We start from the raw sequence: 20,861 nt of genomic DNA on the forward strand, positions 1-20,861 counted from the left end.
AGGTATAGACAGATAAGGAAAACTGAAATGATTGAGTCAGGGAGGGGAGGCTACCCATGGATAAAAAATGCTTTTAAAAATCACTCTTTACTCTAGAAAGATGAAGGCTGAAAAGGGTTAGGATCAAAGCCAGTGAAATTGTGAATAATTAGATGAAAGTAAACATGAACTTATCATTCTTTCCAAATCCTCACAACCTACATAACTAACCCCATAGCAACTCACTGGTGAGGCTTTTCTGAGAAGCCCCCCTCATGGCTCCCTGCTTCCTCCTACAGGTGACAGTATGGAAACGCCCTGCTAATAGCATCATTTGGGCAATGGGGTATCTCAGAGCCATGGGGGCTAGATTTCAGGGTGGCCAGAGGGTGGCCATCCAGGGACAGGTGGCTCTGTGCTTTAAGGCAGAGTAATTGACCTCATTTTTTATGCTTCTATAGGCCTCTGGGAAAGATGTGGAGGCTGGAAGATGAACAAACCTGAGACAACACAGCTTTGCATGGTAATAATGCACTAAACTCAGTGAAGACAGGAACCTGTGTCCATTCCATTAGGTCATACTTCAGAAAAGTTTCTTTTGCTTAACACGGATAGAGAACATACAGTCGTTATTTGAGAAATATGGAAGCATGTGTGTGTGTGATCTTTTTCAGTCTTTTTCAGACAAACAAATGCTGAGAGAATTCGCCACTACCAAGCCAACACTACAAGAACTGCTAAAAGGAGTTCTAAATCTTGAAACAAATCCTGGAAACACATCAAAACAGAACATCTTTAAAGCATAAACCTCACAGGACCTATAAAACAAAAATATAATTAAAAAAATCAAGGTATACAGGCTACAAAATCACGATAAATGGGATGGTACTTCACATCTCAATACTAACATTGAATGTAAATGGCCTAAATGCCCCACTTAAAAGATACAGAATTATAGAATGGATAAGAATTCACCAACCAACTATCTGCTGCCTTCAAGAGACTCACCTAACACATAAGAACTCACATAAACTTAAGGAAAAGGGGTGGAAAAAACATTCCATGCAAATGGACACCAAAGGTGAGCAGGAGTAGCTATTCTTACAACAGACAAAACAAATTTTAAAGCAACAGTAGTTAAAAAAAAAAGACCAAGAGGACCATTATATAACGAAAACAGATCTTGTCCAAAAGGAAAATATCACAATCCTAAATATATATACACCTAACACTGGAGCTCCCAAATTTATAAAACAATTACTAATAGACCTAAGAAATGAGATAGACTGCAACACAATAATAGTGGCACTTCAATACTCCACTTACAGCACTAGACAGGTCATCAAGATAGAAAGTCAACAAAGAAACAATGGATTTAAACTATACCCTGAAAGAAACAGACTTAACAGATATTTACAGAACATTCTACCCAACAACTGCATAATATACATTCTATTCAACAGTGAGTAGAACTTTCTCCAAGACAGACCATATGATAGGCCACAAAACAAGCCTCAATAAATTTTTTTTTTAAATTTTTTTTGTTATACTTTAAGTTCTAGGGTACATGTGCACAACATGCAGTTTTATTACACATGTATACATGCACCATGTTGTTGTGCTACACCCATTAACTCATCATTTACATTAGGCATATCTCCTAATGCTATCCCTCCCCACTTCCCCTACCCCATGACAGGCCCTGGTGTGTGATGTTCCCCGTCCTGTGTCCAAGTGTTCTCATTGTTCAATTCCCACCTATGAGTGAGAACATGAGGTGTTTGGTTTTTTGTCCTCATGATAGTTTGCTGAGAATGATGGTTTCCAGCTTCATCCATGTCCCTACAAAGGACACATGAACTCATCGTTTTTTATGGCTGCATAGTATTCCATGGTGTATATGGGCCACATGTTCTTAATACAGTCTATCATTGTTGGACATTTGTGTTGGTTCCAAGTCTTTGCTATCATGAGTAGTGCCACAAGATAATTTAAATTATATCAAGCATTCTCTCAGACCACAGTGGAATAAAACTGGAAATCAACTCCAAAAAGAATCTTCAAAACCATGCAAATCCATGGAAATTAAACAACCTGATCCTGAATGATTATTAGGTCAAAAATGAAATCGAGATGGAAATTTAAAAATTCTTTGAACTAAACAACAATAGTGACACAATCTATCAAAACCTCTGAGATACAGCAAAGGCAGTGCTAAGAGGAAAGTTCATAGCCCTAAACACCTAAATCAAAAAGTCAGAGAGAGCACAAAAAATCTAAGGTCACACCTCAAGGAACCAGAGAAACAAGAACAACTCAAACCCAAACCCAGAAGAAGAAAGAAAATAACCAAGATCAGAGCAGAACTAAATGAAACTGAAACAAAAAAAAATACAAAAGATAAATGAAACAAAAAGCTGGTTCTTTGAAAAGATAAATAAAATTAATAGATCATTAGCAAGATTAACCAAGAAAAGAAGAGAGAAAAATCCAACTAAGTTCAACTAGAAACAAAGCAGGAAATATTACAACCAACACCACAGAAATACAAAACATCATTCAAGGCTACTATGAACACCTTCATGCACATAAACTAGAAAACCTAGAGGAGATGGATAAATTCCCGGAAATATACAAACTTCCTAGCTTAAATCAGGAAGAATAAGATACCTTGAGCAGACCAATACCAAGCAGCAAGATTGAAATGGAAATTTAAAAATTACCAATAAAAAAATGTCCAGAACCAGAAGGATTCACAGCAGAATTCTACCAGACATTCAAAGGAGAATTGAGAGCAATCCTGTTGACACTATTCCACAAGATAGAGAAAGAGGGAACCTTCCCTAAATCATTCTGTGAAACCAGTATTGCCCTAATACCAAAACCAGCAAAGGACATAACCATAAAAGAAAACTACAGGCCAATATCCCTGATGAACACAGATGCTAAAATCTTTAACTAAATACTAGGTAACTGAATATAACTACATATTGAAAAGATAATCCACCATGATCAAGTGGGTTTCATACCAGGGATGCAGGGATGGTTTTAAGATATGCAAGTCAATAAATGTGATACACCACATAAACAGAATCAAAAACAAAAATCCCACGATTATCTCAATAGATGCAGAAAAAGCATTTGACAAAATCCACCATTGTTTTATGACTAAAACTCTCAGCATAATCAGCATACAAGGGATATACCTCAATGTAATAAAAGCCATCTATGACAAACCCACAGCCAACATAATACTGCATGGGGAAAACTTGAAAGCATTCCCTCTGAGAACTGGAAAAAGACAAGGTTGCCCACTCTCATCACTCCTTTTCAACGTAGTACCGGAAGTCCTGGCCAGAGCAATCAGACAAGAGAAAGAAATAAACGGCATCCAAATCAGTGAAGAGGAAGTCAAACTGTTGCTGTTTGTTGGTGATATGATTATTTACTTAGAAAACCCTAAAGACTCCTCCAGAAAGCTCCTAGAACTGATAAAAGAATTCAGCAAAGTTTCTGAATACAAAATTAATGTATACAAATCAGTAGTCTTCTATACACCAACAGCAACCAAGCTGAGAATCAAATCAAGAGCTCAATACCTTTTACAATAGCTGCAAAAATAAAATAAAATACTTAGGAATATACCTAACCAAGGAGGTGAAAGACTTCTGCAAGGACAACTACAAAACACTGTGGAAATAAATCATAGATGACACAAACAAATGGAAACATCCCATGCTCATGGATGGGTAGAATCAATATTGTGAAAATGATCATACTGCAAAAGCAATCTACAAATTCAACACAATTCCCATTAAAATAACATCATCGTTCTTCACAGACTTAGAAAAAACAACCCTAAAATTCATATGGAACCAAAAAAGCGCCCACATAGGCAAAGCAAGACTAAGCAAAAAGAACAAATCTGGAATCATCACATTACCTGATTTCAAACTATACTATGAGGCCATACTCACCAAAACAGCATGGTACTGGTATAAAAATAGGCACATAGACCAACGAAAGAGAACCCAGAAATAAACCCAAATACCGCCAACTGGTCTTTGACGAGGCAAACAAAAACATAAAGTAGAGAAAGGACATCCTATTCAACAAATTGTGCTGGGATAATTGGCAAGCCACGTGTAGGAGACTGAAACTGGTTCGTCATCTCTCACCTTTTACAAAAATCAACTCTAGATCGATCAGGATTTAAATCCAAGATCTGAAATGATAAAAATTCCAGAAGATAACATTGGAAAACCCCTTCTAGACATTGGCTTGAGAATAGACAATTCTCAAAAGAAGATATACAAATGGCCAACAAACATAAGAAAATATGCTCAACATCACTAATGATCAGGGAAATGCAAATCAAAACCACAATGTGATACCACCTTACTCCTGCAAGAATGGTCATAATCAAAAATCAAAAAATAATAGATGTTGGCACGGATGTAGTGAACAAGGAACACTTAAACGCTGCTGGTGGGAATGTAAACTAGCATAACCACTATGGAAAACTGTGTGGAGATTCCTTAAAGAACTGAAAGTAGAACTATCATTTTATCCAGCAATCCCACCTCTGGGTATCTACCAAGAGAAAAAGAACTCACTATACAAAAAAGATAGTTGCATACGAAATGTTTACAGCAGCACAAATCGCAATTGCCAAAATGTGGAACCAATCCAAATGCCCATCAATCAACAAGTGGATAAAGAAACTGTGGTATATATATATATATATGATGAAATAATACTCAGCCATAAAAAGTAATGAATTAATGGCATTCTCAGCAACCTGGACGAGATTGGAGGCTATTATTTTAAGTGAAGTAACTCAGAAATGGAAAACCAAACAGAGTATGTTCTCACTCATAAGTGGGAGCTAAGCTATGAGGATGCAAAGTCATAAGAATAACACAATGGACTTTGAGGACTCAGGGGGAAAGGATGGGAAGGGGGTGAGGGATAAAAGACTACAAATTGGGTGCAGTGTATACTGCTAGGGTGATAGGTGTGCCAAAATCTCACAAATCACCCCTAAAGAACTTATACATGTAACCAAACACTACCTGTTCCCCAATAACCTATGGAAATAAAAAAAAAAAATTTAAAGAAAATAAAAGTTTCTTTTGCTTAATATGGATAGAGAACATACAATTGTTATTTGAGAAATATGGAACAGAGAGAGAGAGAGAGAGAGAGAGTGTGTGTGTGTGTGTGTGTGTGTGTGTGTGTGTGTGTGTGTGTGTTCCACTAGTTACCACCTGGATAATCAGGAGGAAAGAGGAGACATTGGCCCCCTAACCTGTCACAATTGGACTTGGAATGCCAAAGCTCACCTGGGACAGTCCTAGCGAAGCCACCACTTTCCCTCCTCCATTATGTAATTCTTGGTTGATTATCTCAGATTTTGAGAGTAGTTCCTCTGTGGGTTACTGAAGTTCTAGGATTATCCTGATGAAAGAAAGGGGTGAATCCTGGAAAGGGATCAATTTGGTTGATAGACATCACTTTCCCTAAAGGGGGATGGGGTGAAGAATTTCACAGTGGCTGTACAAAGAAAGGAGTTCTCTGAAAGGAGGACTCATCAGAGGACATGGAGCTGAATGAGGAATTGGAGTGCATCCTCAAATGGGCTCCCTCTGATTCTGGTATACCATAAGGCTTTCGGTGGAAGTATAAAGTGAAGAAACTGCAAAGGGCAGCATGGCCTGCCCAGTTCCTCCCTCTCTGCTGAGAATCATATGGAGCTGGTAGCATCTTATTGCAGGGAGTTGCAATCAAGGGATCATAGGAAGTGATTGGTAGCCAGTGAGTGGTGGGTGGCTCATGGAGAAGGTCAGAGTCATGGCAAAGGGCATCCGTTGAGAAGATGCAGCTCCAGGACACAGCTAGAGGATGACAATGCTTGGGAGTGAAAGAGGCTAGAGCTTAGGTCACTCAAAGAAGGGGTAACTTTAGGACAAATTCAAGAAAGTTTTTATACAGCAGGTAATAAACTTAACATCTTACCCCTGCACACCGAACATGTAAATAGTTTCAAGAAGGGTTTAGATAAATTTGACTGATAATATTTTAGGGCTGGAAAGGGATCTGGAGATCACCTAGTTCAGTAGTTCTCAACCATGGCTGCACATTGCAATCACCTGAGGAGGTTTTAAAAAAACATTGACGTCCAAGTCCCAGACTAATTAATCACAACCTTTGGCGTGGAATTTGGGCATTAGGATTTTTTTTTAACTTTTTATTTTAAAATTGTAGGAAGTTGCAAAAATCATACATACAGTCTCATGTACCCTTCACCTAACTTCCTCCAATGGTGACTATCATCTTAAATATATATAAGACAATATCAAAATCAGGAAGCTGACATTGGTACAATGCTATTAACTAGACTACAGATTATTCATTTTTCACCATTTTTTACATGCATGCATTTATGTGTTGTAAAGGTATGTGTCCCTATGCAATAAAAATTAGTATTTTTCACAAACTCTCCAGAAGATCCTAATTCACAGTAAAGGTTGAGAACTAGGGGTCTAGTCCAGCCAATCCTCAGTTCACAGGTGAGGAAACTGAGTCCAGAATGGCAAAGTGACCTGCCCAAGGACACAATCATCTTTTGGAGGGAAGGCAGTGGACTTTCTTAGTCCAGTGTTCTTTGCTATACATTAAGTTACCTCTGCTCCTTTATGGGTTACAGGTCACTAATGTGCTACTGAAGAAGAGCTGATTTCTTGGGGCAGGGGCAGGAGGTAGAAGGGGAGTGTGTCAATTTTTTAGATTGCCTTAATTAAAAGACAAACACAAAAACACAACTTTTGGTAGTTCTTCTAACATTATAAGGTTATCGAAAGACATTTCTAAAATAAATTCATAAAAAGCATGGGCCCCGGCCAATAGTAAGCACCCTCCTTCCCAACTCCCACAACAAATTCATTAGTATTATTAGAGAATTCTGGCCTAGAGGGATCACGAGTTGGGCATCCTGTCGAAATTATTTTATTCTTTGGCTTTCTTCCACTGTGGCTCATTTTATTTGCTCCATGTTGCAAAGGGACTTCTAGCAGCTGAGGGCATTCTCCTGATCATCACTCCACAGGTTGAGGAGCCACGGTCAAGCTTGTTAATATGACCTCCTGCCATGCTGGTCCTGGGAATATTCCTCCCTCTCCACTGGCAGCATGCAGCCAGGCAAGTGCGAGAACTGACTTACTCTCTGTGGGACTTAATGTCTTCATTTGATGTGCTTTCCTGGCCTGAACAAGACACAGAAATGTTTCTTCCTTCTACAACAGCCCTCTGTTGAAAGCAGCATATCCAGGGAAGTATGTGGAAGGGCTCAATGGCTCCAGCCCAAGCTCTTCTCAGCCTAAATACTTCACCTGTCTCTGGAAATCCTTCTGTCAGAGGTGTTTGAACCAGAGCAACTCCATCTTGAATAGGAGCTAGGTAAAATAAGGCTGAGACCTACTGGGCTGCATTCCCAGCCGGTCAGGCATTCTAAGTAACAGGATGAGATAGGAGGTCAGCACAAGATACAGGTCATAAAGACCTTGCTGATAAAACAGCTTGCAGTAAAGAAGCCAGCCAACTAACACGGTGAAACCCCATTTCTACTAAAAATACAAAAAAAAAAAAAAAAATTAGCCAGGCATGGTGGCGGGTGCCTGTATTCCCATCTACTCGGAGGCTGAGGCAGGAGAATGCCGTGAACCCAAGAGGCGGAGTTTGCAGTGAGCCGAGATCACCACTGCACTCCAGCCTGGGCGACAGAGTGAAGACTCTGTCTCCAAAAAACAAAAACAAAAAAGAAGCTGGCCAAAATCCACTAAAACCAAGAGAATGACCTCTGGTCATCCTCACTGCTACACTCCCACCAGAGCCATGACAGTTTACAAATGTCATGGCAACGTCAGGAAGTTACCCTATGTAGTCTAAAAAAGGGAGGCATGAATAATCCACCCCTTGTTTAGCATATCATCAAGAAATAACCATATAAATGGGCAACCAACAGCCCTCAGGGCTGCTCTGTCTATGGAGTAGCCATTCTTTTATTCCTTTACTCTCCTAATAAACTTGCTTTCATTTTACTCTAGGGACTCACCCTGAATTCTTTCTTGCACTTGGTCTAAGAACCCTCTCTGGGGTCTGGATCCGGACCCCTTTCCGCTAACACTTCTACATACCACGTTTATCTGAGACAGAAAAATACAGCAAGGACATCCATCTAAACTTTGTCTGGAGTCTGAGCCCAGAGGAGCTGCAGTACATGGAGGGTCTCTGGAGTGGGTGTGGCAGATTAGAACTCTGCAGCACCTAAGCTCAGCTGGCTTTCCTCCTCTGCCTCTGTTCCTGGGACTTGCTCACGGCTCACAAGGCAGCTTCCCACTGTCAGTCCATCAGCAACAGCCAGTTAGAGTCGGTTGGGTGTGAGAAGCGAGACTATTTATGAGCAGCCTGTCCGCTGTGCCATTGGCTTATTAAGCAGAACTGGGCATAGACAGCTGGGAACTCTCTGGGCAGCTCCTTTAAATTTCTCTTTGGAGAATGTTAAGCATTCACCAGCAGCAAAGGTTACAAAGGCTGAAGTTTTCTCTCCATCCCCAGCATTTGCCAAGGGGGTAAAAGGAAGGATCAAAGCTACAATGGGCTTGGCTGCCCTTCTCCAGGAATGGCTGGAGGACAACTTCTGCTTGGTGAGCAGCCATTTATGCCACCCCGGTGCTGACAGGTCACCTCTCCTGGGCTGGGGAGCAGGAGCTCAATGATTAACTAGAGGAGGCCATCTCTGGAGGACAGAAAGAGCCTTCTGATCTGGTTAGCCATGCAGACCTGAGCCTGGATTTTCCTTCTCACTCTACTTCGAGAGAAGGGTGGGTTCATTTCCACAGTTCTCCTTCCTGTGGCAGGAAGAGAGAGTAGAAACCCAACTTCCCAGACACCAATTCCATTTCCACACAAAGCGATAGAGCCCAGACCTAAGGGTTCTGGAGCCACACAGACCTGGTTTGAGTCCTGGTTCCATCACTTATCTGTTCTGGGACATAAAAATGGTCAAGTGCCTTAACCTTCCCGGGCTACAACTTAGTGACAGAAATCAATGGAGTAAAACCTTATTCAGAAAATTTTTTCAAAACTGATGCCATCCTGGGAACAACTTGCAGAATGCTATTTTTCTTGCACTGAGCAAAAAGAGGTTACACTAGGTGTCATCCCCGGGAATCAGGTATCATCGCATGGCCCACACCATCTGAGACCTTTTCAGATCCTCTAAGATGCTGAGACAAGAAGTCATCCGGTCTTGGAGGGAATGGAGATGGTAAAAGCATTGTCAATGACATGGAAGTCTGAGAAGTGTCCTATGCATGCCTTTGGAAAAGACTTCTCTGCCTGTCTGGGTTTTATGTTCTCCCCACACTTCAGCAGAAAATAATGGTTTTGCTGACTTCATCTAGTCACCTCTGAAAATCCCCCCAACCCCTGGTATTTTGTGTCTGCTGTGTACCAGATCCTCTGCTAGACTACCTACATGCACTATCTCATTTCGTCTCCATAACCAAACTAATGGAACAGATATTATTATCCCATTTTATACACGAGAAAACCAAGATTCAGATAGATTGAGTCAACTGCCCAAGCCAGTAAGTTAGAGCAACATAATTCAAACCTAAATCCGTGTAATTCCACAGCCTATTCCATAGCCTGTGTCTTCTTCCCCTAGGAAAGTTCCTGGATACTTCTGGAACAGAATTCTCCTGGGGTGGGTGGTTCACACAACTGACCCACTTCATTCCCAATCAGCAAAATGAGAGCATCATTGACTCTGACAACAAAATGCTGAACTGGAAAGCTCTGCAGTAAAACGTGGCGCAGAACAGAGAAAGAACTAAGATATTCTGCACAGATGGTATCATGCCCTCCATGAGGAAACTACTCCAGCATATCTGTGTTTCAAATGATGTCTTTGAACTATTTATTTTAAATCCCCTAAAAAGATGGAAAGACTTTTTTGTAGAGGAAAGGGCTTGAAGTTGCTAGGCTGTTCTGCATTCAATAGGCATTTATTGCGCAGCTACAAAATGCTGCACCAAGCACCGGGCAGTGGAAAGATGATTCAGACACAGTTCCTTTGACAAAACCTCAAAATGCCATGTGAAGTTTTCTTTTATAAAGTAAATCAGAAAAGATGCAAAAGTAGAAGTACAAAAACAAAATAATATAAATGCAAGTAGTAAAGCACTATTAGCTATAAATAGAAGCACTTAATAAGTGGTTGTTGTTTCTGTTCTTCTCTCTAGTAAGTGTATACAGGTGGCTAAATGCTTTCGTTGAGCTATGAGGACCTCATCCTGTGGAGTGACTCAGAAAGTCTCTAGGTGTTAGACTGGAAACAGGTGATGTTCAGTGCACGCAATGCTTAAAGTGTTCCCAGGTATTTAGTTTCAGGTAAATTTTACTGTTTAAAAAGATTGTTTTTACTTGCTATTAAGTGTGTTGACCTTGGAAAATTTACTTAACCTCTCTATGCCTTGCTTCCTTTTCTGCAAAATGACAGTGAGAAAAGTGCTTACCTCATTGGCTTTTTGTGAATATTAAATGAGTTAATACGTGGGAGAAAAGATGTTTTTAAATAATCAATTCTTAGGAGTTGGTCATTGTTATGAGTTACATCATGCGTAGTTAAATATTTTTTAAATAATCAAAATTTATTTTCCTATAGGAAAAAGGAGGGACTGAATTGTGAATCCATTTTCTCTGCTTTCAGTTATTTCTACTCCTGAGAAAAAGCCTAAGCGCTTAGGGTCCAGAACCACATCCCGAGACTGTGAGCTCTTCCCACATTTTCACATGCGCATGACTCACCTGTAGGTCTCGTTCAAGCGGAGATTCTCACTTGGGAGGTCTGGGGTCGGGCCTGAGTCCCTGCATTTCTAACAAACTCCCAGTTGATGCTGGTGCCACTGGTTCTGAATTAAGAGGCTTGTTTACCTAGTGACAGCAACAAAAAATTGTAGCAATGGTGTCCAGAAGTAAACAGCATACTTTTACAGGGCTAGTCGAATGAACCCAAACATACAAAATAAAGGCAAACCTCAGAATCTTCTTGCGATGATTTATTACTCTGAGAGCTCATTTTAGGTGAGATTGTCTCCCTCCAGAGCCTGATTCCTAAAAGCTTTCTATGACTTTGAAATTATCGTTTTCCTTTTGGAGATAGCACAATATAAGAGCTAAGAAGAGAATGAGAACCAGAGTCCCTCCCACGTTTGCATCTCTAGGTATGTAAGCTAAGGTAAACTACTTAGCCTTTCTTAAGCCTCAGTTTTCTCATTACAAATGGGCATATATGGAACATTGGCTTGCCTCCTACAGTTGTTTGAGGACTCAATGAAAATGTACGTGAAGCTGGTTGCAGTGAGCTGAGATTGTGCCACTGCACTCCAGCCTTGTGACAGAACAAGACTCCGTCTCAAAAAATAAAAAAAATTAAAAAAAAATGGTTGCGGTGGCTCATGCCTGTAATTCCAGCACTTTGGGAGGCTGAGGTGGGCGGATCACAAGGTCAAGAGAGCAAGACCATCTTGGCTAACATGGTGAAACCCCGTCTCTACTAACAATACAAAAATTAGCTGGGCATGGTGGCATATGCCTGTAGTCCCAACTACTCGGGAGGGCTGAGGCAGAAGAATCGCTTGAACCAGGGAGGCAGAGGTTGCCGTGAGCTGAAATCGTGCCACTGCACTCCAGCCTTGTGACAGAGTGAGACTCCATCTCAAAAAAAAAGAAAAAGAAAAAAGAAAATGTATGTGAAGCAGTTATCCTGGTGCCGGTGCCTGGTACGTATCAAGGGCACCAGCAACATTAGCTATTTAACCTTAAGGTTTCGAATCCACCCTTCTCTGGAGACTTCTTGTTTCCTACTCTCATGCATCTCTGCATCATGGTCATAACCCAAGCAACGAAAAGCCAAGGTTTCACTCTTTGAAATCTGGATAATGGTATTTGTCTGCAATAATATCCTAGGAGTAGAGCTAGAGAATTTGTTTTGGGTTTTGTTTGTTTTTGTTCAGTTTTCAGACACGGTGAGTCAGAAATGTAAGGCTCAGAGATATTTTTAGTTTTTCCAGCCACCAAGAATTCTTGTTGCCTGCAAGGGAATAAAGAAATGCAGAGAAGGGGGAGTGTTAGACTTGCCTGCTTGCTATCCAAAACCACTTCTTTCCTTTGAAAAAGGGTCTGTGCGGCCAAAACAAGCAGCTGTGGCTGCTAACACTGGGCTGAGAGTAGGCACCAGCCATCCAGGAAAGAGACAAGGCAACCATCAGCTACCAAAGCTGCTTCAACAGCAGACAGCTCAAAGAATCAAAAAATGCATCCCAGGAGGGCTGGGTGAGGAAAGACAGTGATCTTGCCTTGGTATTTGCAGCAAAGTCACAGACCAGGAAGGTCAAAACCTCGCTGAGAACCATGTGGACAAATGTCCAGGACATGGTTGCTGGCCTCAGGGAGCCCACAATTTTATTGAAGAAGCAAGATTGTCAGAAGTAAGGACCAAAACTAGTGTATACAGAGAAAGGAGAAAGATAGAGAGCAAAGAAGAGGAGAATCAAGGAGGCAGAGATTAAAGAAAGGAAGGGATAAAAAAGAAAAGAAAGAGAAAGAGGGAAGGAGAGAAGGGGAAAAGTATGGACTCTGTTTCGTGAGTACATCACAAGCATTGATGAAAAGAAGAGAAACCTGTGAAGACGCGAAAGCAGGCACTGTGTGTTGCAACCTGACACCCCAGGAAAAAGGAAACAACTCACTTTAAAAGCCACAAAGAAGAGACGCTCACTCAGAGACAGACATGATGGGTTTTGGCAGCTTATCACACTGGGAAGGGCGGAATTGGGTTATGCTATGGTTTAAATGGGTCCCCTTCAAAAGTCAGCCCATGTGATACTACTAAGAGATGAGGCCTTTAAGAGGTGATCAGGCCATGAGAGCTCCTTCCTCGGGCTTGGAATTAAGTACCCTTATACAGAGGTTTGGCACAAGGAGTTGGCCCCCACTTGCCCTTCCGTGTTCAGCCATGAGGACACAGTGTTCCTTCTCTCTGGAGGATGCAGCATGAGGGCGCCATCTTGGGAGCACACAGCAGCCATCACCAGACACCAAACCTGCTGGTGCCTTGATCTTCCCAGCCTCCAGAACTGTGAGAAATTTCTGTTCTTTACAAATTACCTAGTCTCGGGAATTCTGTTATAGCAGAACAAAAGGACTAAGATAAGTTACCTTTTCTTAAAGGAAAACTTTGATAAATATTCTTTGTCCTCTATTCCCTTCACCTATACCCCATGAAGCAGGAAGGATAGGGGGAGTAAGAGGAGGAGCTGAAACTAAGAGGTCAGCAGCCCCTAAGCCCTAATCGGAAGCCTCCAAAACTGTCAATCAAACCACTGTGTCTCCAGCCCTGGGCTGACTCAGGAAACCATCACCTGCCTCTTCTCCAGCCTCCTCTCTCCATCGTTGCTTGTGATGTAGTCATGGAATACCCTCCATACTCTTTTTCCTCCTCTTTCCTTCCCTCTTTTTCTTTTGTTTTCTCTCCCTTCATTCCTTTATCCTCCTCTGCCTCCTTGATTTTCCTCTTCATTTTTCTTCTCAACCTTTCTCCTTTCTTTTTATACCTTAGTTTTAGTCCTTACCTGTGACAATCTTGCTTCTTTGACAAAACATTAAACTGAGATCTCACGCTGGTGTGCAACCTGATTAGTAGAAACCTGCTCTTCCTGGCCTAATGCAGTTCATCGTGCAGCCTCTCTTCCTCTTCCCCTGGCACCTCACCGCAGTCAGCATCCACGTGCTCCTGCTAACAAGTGCAAGGCCAAATGAAGAAAACACTAAGAATGCATTCACAAAAGCGACAGCATCTCCTCTAGCCACTTTGGATTTTCCCCTCATTTACTGAGGAAAATAAAATTCCTATTTGATCTACAGGTCTGCCACCTCTAAGGAGTCGTTCCATTTTCTGAAACCCAGAATTAACCAGAACTACTGTCTCCACTGTCACCCAATTTTGTGTTGTGTTCATCAGAGCTGTTGGCTGGTCAGGCAGGTTTTTGAGAATAAAGTTGACTTCAGGCTGAAATAGTCAAAATCAAAACCTCGGGCCCTTTGGATGATTCCCTAGTGACTCTTCATAAAGCCCAATAAAGGTCCCCATAGAAACACCTTGCAGCCCATTTATGAGCTTTCTTAGCAATAGCTATCCAGAAAATTTTTACACCCCCCTGGAATAGTCAATCTACCCCATCTGCTCCACGGCAACAGAAAAATGGTGCCTGATATCATTAGCCAGCCTCTCATAACACATCAGGGTTTTGGCCTGAGATTGTTCTCTGAGATACACTATGCAAATATCCAGTTGGTATCACCAGACAACAGGAATTTAGTTGGGAAAAGCACAGGGATTGGGAAGTCTGAGGAAGGGCTCAAGGTCTCCAACTGGACAGCCAGCTCAGGACTCCTTTGTCAGGGTCCCTGGGGACCTGGCTGAGGTTTTCAACAGGTAGGGCTTGATCCTAGTGCAAGACCTTGTTCTTACCCTGGGTCTCTTAGATGAGTGAACTTGGCCAAACAACTTAAGTGATCTGAGATTGTTTGCTCATCGTGATAATAATCATAATACTGCCAACCTTACACGGCTGTTGCGAGTGCCTAGAGAAACAAAAGGTAAAGGAATATGGCCCTCCTCACATGAGAAAGGAAACTAAGAGAAATTAAGGAGCTTGCCCAAGTTCATACAGGAGGCAAGCTGTGGTTTAAATCTAAGTGTGTCTGACACATATTGTGTTCTGTTTCCACTAAGCCCTAGATATAAGATAAAAAATATTATGCTTATTTGCATATTGTTATGCATAATGTCCAAATGCATGCTTCATTTGCACATATGATTGCTATGGTCTCTCACTTGGGATGTAGTTCCCAGCTGGGTAATACATTTGAGCTAAACTCTCCTCAAGCCCAACTTCAGCCCAGCAGAGAATTTTTAGGGGCAAAGTCTCATTGCAACACACAGCCCTTCTGAGCAATCAGGTGAAGCATAGAGTTCCAAAAAGCCCAAACCTTACTCAAATTTCCTCTCATAGCTCAGGATGGGAAGCTGGGGCTCTTCCAAGGGTAAGCAAGCCAGGTATCATGGCAGCTTCACACCACATTTTTGTATTCATTCTTGACCACTCCCCACCATTCCCAACCCTGCTGCCTGTACCCTGTTCTAAAGCTCAGGACTCTCAATGTTCCAGAAACAGCTAATACCATTAAAAATGGTAATTAATTTTGTGGAACACCTACCAAGGTAGGTCAGCCTCTTTATGATATTTAATATTCAACGTGAAACCAAAAGTAGGGGTTTTTTAACCATTCCCATTTTATGGTCAGGGAAATGGAGGCCTGGAGAGATGAGGTGGCCCACCCAGGGTCATACAACTAAGAAAGGTAGGACAGGATTCAAACCTAGGTCCTCTTACACCAGACGCAGTGCCTGTCCCAGGGTGCCGTCAGTCCCATTGCTGCGGAGGGCAGTATGGGTAGCACACCATCCTGCCAGCCCCCCTCTAGCCAGGGCAGACTCTCAAAATGCAAAACTTGCCAGACAGGCAGGAATGCAAATGCGCACACAGCCTAAAGTAGATCTGCCCTGACAGAAGTCACCCAGGTGGCCACTTGGCCATGGAATGTGCCCAGCTTGATAAGAAGGCAAATACCTGGCGTCTTGCGGGGCCAGGGTGAGTATCAGGTTTCATTTCTTGGCTGTGGCAAGACAGAAGCCATATGTGGTCTTTGCCTGCCAGGACTGGCTGGCCCTGATGCCCACGGCCTGCCAGGCATGACAAGCCCGGCAGTCTTCCCTAACGGGGCCTTCTCTTGCCCCAAGCAACAGTCCTAATGTCTTCCCTGTTGGGCACAGTTCCACAGCCCCACAAACCTGCAAGCCAAGGAATGCAGCTCCCTTTTACCTCTGCCTTTCTGAACTCTACCCTTCTTTCAAGGTCAGCTCAAGCCTGCCGGCCACATTACAGGTTAGGTTCAAATGCCAATTCTAGCTGTATGGCCTTGGATGACTCATTTCACGTCTCTTAGTGCCCTTTTGTGAATAAAGTGGGGGTAAAAATGTCCACTCCCCAGGGCTATGGTAATGATTGAGAGGCCCAGTGAAACCTGGCACATAGTATATGCACAGTAAATTGTAGGCAGCCCCCACTTCTCATAGTGACCTCTCTTTCCTGCATTTCAATTCCTCTTATCACCTGCCTAATTCAACCTAGCATTTTATTAAACACTGACTCACATCTGTTTAGCTCATCATTTTCCATGCATGTGTAAGTCTCGTCTTTCTCTGATCTCCTTAGAACCAAGAACCAGGCTGTTCTTTCTCTCGTTTCGCCATAGACCACTAAGCACAGTTCGGAATCGTCATGTGACTCATCAGTTGCTGCTGGTGGGTTGGCGCTCCTAAGTATATTGATAATACAGATTGAACATCCTTAATCCAAAAATCCAAAATCCAAAGTTCTCCAAAATCTGAAACATTTTTAAGCACCAACATAATACTCAAAGAAAATGCTCGTTATCACATTCCAAATTTCATATTTTGGGATTAGGGATGCTCAAAAGGTAAGTATAATGCAAATGCTCCAAAATCTGAAAAAATCTGAAATTTAGAACACGGTTTATCCCACGTATTTTGGATAAAGTATATTCAACCTGTACTACTAAACATTCTGTAAGAGTTTTTAAGTGTTATTGCTGTTCTGTGTGATTTACATAATTATGTTTTTAATCCTGGCAAAGTGAAACAGGTGCTGTTTTTATGTCCATCCTAGAAGTAACCAAGTCTTAGGGTGGTGAAATAAACTGTCCATAGTCACAAGGACTGAAAACGGAAAAAGTCAGAATTTAAACCCACATTAGTTCAACTCTAAAGATCATGCTTTTAACCATTATCTTAAACCCAGTAATGTAGTCAGGGCCATTCCCCTATTGGAACAGAGCGTCTCACAAAAAAAGAAAAGCACACAAAAAGTTTGAGGAAAAAAAGGAAAGTTAGACAAGGAAACACCAAAACAAGCCCCAGGGAAGGCCCAGAGTTGGCTGGCAGCTTCCTCTTTGATCTAAGACTGACCCAACTATCACCCAAGCAACAGCCCCCAGTTTATTCCTGCTAAACACACTCAGAGAAAACATTATGACATATTCAAAAGCAGGAAAATAAAGTTTCTTCTTAGAATGTTCTTAAATGTTACCCTCTTCAACACCACAGCCTAGAAAGACCGCCAGATGAGAGAGACCTAAATGATTTCTATAGGAAAAAAAATCACCTTGCTTTTGAGTTATCTGCTTCATGGCCGGAACTACCAAGAAAGTGCTGGCTTCAGAGTGCTAATTGCACCTGTCTGTTACACCTCAAATTAAAACCATTTGCATATTGCTAGAGGGCTTTGAGATTTAGAAATCATGTGCCGTAACTTGAAAGCCAAAAAAAAATCTATCAAAGCAAGCCAGGACTCGTTCCCAGGAGATATAACTGAAATTTACAAGAATCTACCCCAGTGGTTCTGGGTACTTTCCTTGCAGAGACTGTTGCTGCCTTCTGGGTCTCAGCCCAGTCTGGCCTCTCCTCTCAAGGCTACTTGGAAGGGGAACCTGGCTAGGCTTTGTCAGTCACTCCGGCTCCAAGCACAGGGCCAGCTCCAGGGTGCTTTGGGTCCTTCCTGATGCTTTTAGACTCAAGGAAGACAAAGTAGACGATCAGAGAAGGTGGCCTCAGGACCAATGTCTTGATCAGACAAGGAGCAATTCCAAAGAGAGGTAAAAAAGAAAAGGAGCTCCTGTTCTATGCCAAGCCTTTTGACAAATGTGGGCACCTTTAACTGAACCACCCACAAGCGCTGAGACCAGTAGTATTATCCTCACTTTACAGATGAAGAAACTGAGGTGTAGAGAGGTAAAGTGATTTGACCAGGGTCATCAGGTTAGTAAATGGAGTCAGGGTTTGAGCCCAGGTCGACTGGGCCAGAGTTCACTTCATAACACTTGGCTGCTTTCCCTCATACGCCATCAGAGGCCAGAGTACATCACATTCAGGCCTGAGCAGAAGCATTGCCTGCACAGACCTCAGCCTGGCAGCTCAGTTGCTTTATCTGGGGTCTGAGGGCAGATGAGACCATAACTGGGGCAGAGGGCCAGGTCTGAAGGCCTCAGGGATCACCGTCTGACTGGTTCCATGCCTTTATGATGATGCCTGGTATCCGCCAGCCCAGACAGGGGCTGGGCACGTGCCAAGGTCACAGTCCAGGGCAAAGTGCACACTTAGAAAGGCCTCTGCGAGTAGCTGGGACTACAGGTGCCCGCCACCACGCCTGGCTAATTTTTTGTATTTTTAGTAGAGACAGGGTTTCACCGTGGTCTCGATCTCCTGACCTCGTGATCTGCCCGCCTCGGCCTCCCAAAGTGCTGGGATTACAAGCATGAGCCACCGCGCCCGGCCAAGAATAATGTATTCATATGTTACTTGTATGCTTATAATAAATTTAAAATAAGGTTGTCCTAATTCTTTACAGTAGAGAAATGGTGGCATGTGGTGATCAAGGATGCAGCGTGGACTCAGACAGGCCTTAGCTTCCATCCCAGCTTGGCTACTCGAGAGCTGTGTGACTGTACATAAGCTACCTAACCTGTCTGTATCTCTTTCGCCTCTTCTATAAAATGAAGTTGATGAAAATACCTCAGCAGAGGTAGTGAGGAATTAAATGAGGTAATGCTTAAAGCTCTTATCTGTATGCCTAGAGCATAATAAGCAATCAATCATTATTGGAAGCTTCCATTGCTCCCAAAGCCCTGTGAGGAACTGTGATTTGGGTGACGGTACTGGAGGAGATCTGTCAGGAAGTATTAAATAGTCTGTCACACCTCCAGGACTTCTATCAGGGGATATCAAGAGTTCATTCCTGCCCAGCACCCTACACACACACTCAAGGGGAGAAATGGGAGGGCAAGTGACATCCAGGAGGAAATCTGGGTGGGAACCAAGGGCGATGTGCTTGTGTGTTGAGGTCAGAGGACGCTATGGAGCAGGCCACGGAAGCCAGGACTCAGCTGCTCAGGGTCCACCGTCCTGTCCCCAATGCAGCAGAGCCCAGGAATCCCCTCAGCTCTGAGGGCAGATCAGCCCTAGGGAAACAAAATCCCTAGGATGAGTCATTGGGAAATAGAAAGGGGCAAGGCCCCGGCTTGGTTGGGCCTGCTGAGCACTGGCTGAGCAGAGAAGGTAGACAAAGCAGCAGGGACAATAAGAAAGGGCCCGGGAACATCCAATTCAGAAAACGGGGGTTTTTCCCGGAGAGTAAGGGCTAGAGCTCCCACCTTTGTCCCTTCCAGCCAAGCACAGACACAAAGCCTTGGCATTGCTATGAAAGATGCAGGAGCCTGGGAGGTGCTATCCAGCATGGCATATTCATCTGAATTCCTGGGATTGACTGTGGGACAAATAACTATGTCATGTTGCCCTTACAGCACGGGCCAGGGGCCTAACACTTTCCTTGGCACTCCTCCAGAGTCTGCAAACACAGGCCTGAGTGCTGCCTTTACAGAACCGAATCCTGTGCATCCTGATTAAATATTGACAATAGCTCTACCTGCCTTATCTTGATTCAGTGGAAACCCAGTCCCCGGAGAGCTGTGCAGGGCAGGATTTACCTCCCACACCACAGCCACAGATGTCCTCCTGAACCAGCTCAGCGAAAACACTGCTCTGAGGCACAAAATCCACATCTGTGCTCCTCGGCAAAATACGTTTTATGACTAGTTAGACCCTAAAATAAAAGTCTTCTTTAGTCATCTGGGTTTGGGTTGCGAGGTGATATTCCTGTGGAACTTAATAAATCACTCATTAACTTTCTGCCAGCGGGCTAATTTGTAAGTGGGGAAGTAGGGATTGGGAGTGGGTAGAGGGCTGGATCATCAGGCTTCCTGGTGTCTGAGGCTGCCAACAAAATCCAGGCCTATCAGCCCAGAGATCAGTGGGGCCAGCCCAGAGGTCAGAGGGAGTCTAAGAGTCCCAGGCCTCTAGCAAAAGACAGGCTTCAAGTGAAGTTACAAAGGGGCAAAGGTTATCCTCAGCTCCCAGCTGGTGCCTTTGGACCTTTCAGTGACATCCAGGACCTGGGCCTCTTCGCTGTGCTTTCCCTGAGAGCATTCCAGATCCCTGAATATTCAAGTGAAAACACAGCGAATGGGTTTAGGATGGTCAAGACTCCTGTCCTCCTTTCCACTAAAGGAGCAGGATTGGAATAGGAGTTTCTGCCTGGAGATGCGGCGAGGGGGACCCTATGTCCTAGGCTGCCTTGTTAACAGAGAGCTTCGGGATCTTCTTCACAAAGAGGGCTTCTCATGGTAGAGAGCACTCCAGCTAAGGAGGGGCAAATGTTCAGAAGGGTGATGAGCTTTGGCCCTTTTAACTCCCTCTGCAGGCATAAGCCAAGGTTTCTGCTGCACCTGGCAAAGAAGTGAATCAGATCAGAAGCACAAATGCACGGAACTGAGTTTTCTGCCTGGACAGTGTCCTAAGACTCTCTGGTAAGATCTCTGGTTTAACGACTTCCTGTACTTTCTTTATCATTTCACCAGACAGCAGATCTCCTGAGGCCATGGGGATCCCCATGTAAGTGGAACCTCTGATCACCCCCAGTGGAATTCCAGAGTTTAGAAGGGTGGCGGCCACATCTCCCTAGAACACAGGGGACAGTTTTCTGTTCAGGGGATTGCACATTGGCATCAAATCCCAAGGCTTCGGAGAGAAATCCCTAAGAAAGCAGGTTTTCCTCCTCATT

At 43.2% G+C, this 20,861-nt stretch overlaps 1 long non-coding RNA gene across 1 annotated transcript in view; it reads right to left on the reverse strand.

Moving 5' to 3' along the window:
• Positions 1-17,342, reverse strand: part of LOC129479635 (uncharacterized) — a 44,473-nt gene extending 27,131 nt beyond the window's left edge. The window contains exon 1 of the long non-coding RNA XR_010120104.1: positions 10,852-17,342. This is a non-coding gene — a long non-coding RNA (uncharacterized lncRNA). The remainder of the gene's footprint in view (positions 1-10,851) is intronic.
• Positions 17,343-20,861: the final 3,519 nt, after the last annotated feature.

Source organism: Symphalangus syndactylus, chromosome 3, assembly GCF_028878055.3.
Source record: "Symphalangus syndactylus isolate Jambi chromosome 3, NHGRI_mSymSyn1-v2.1_pri, whole genome shotgun sequence".
Classification (NCBI taxonomy): Eukaryota; Metazoa; Chordata; class Mammalia; order Primates; family Hylobatidae; genus Symphalangus; species Symphalangus syndactylus.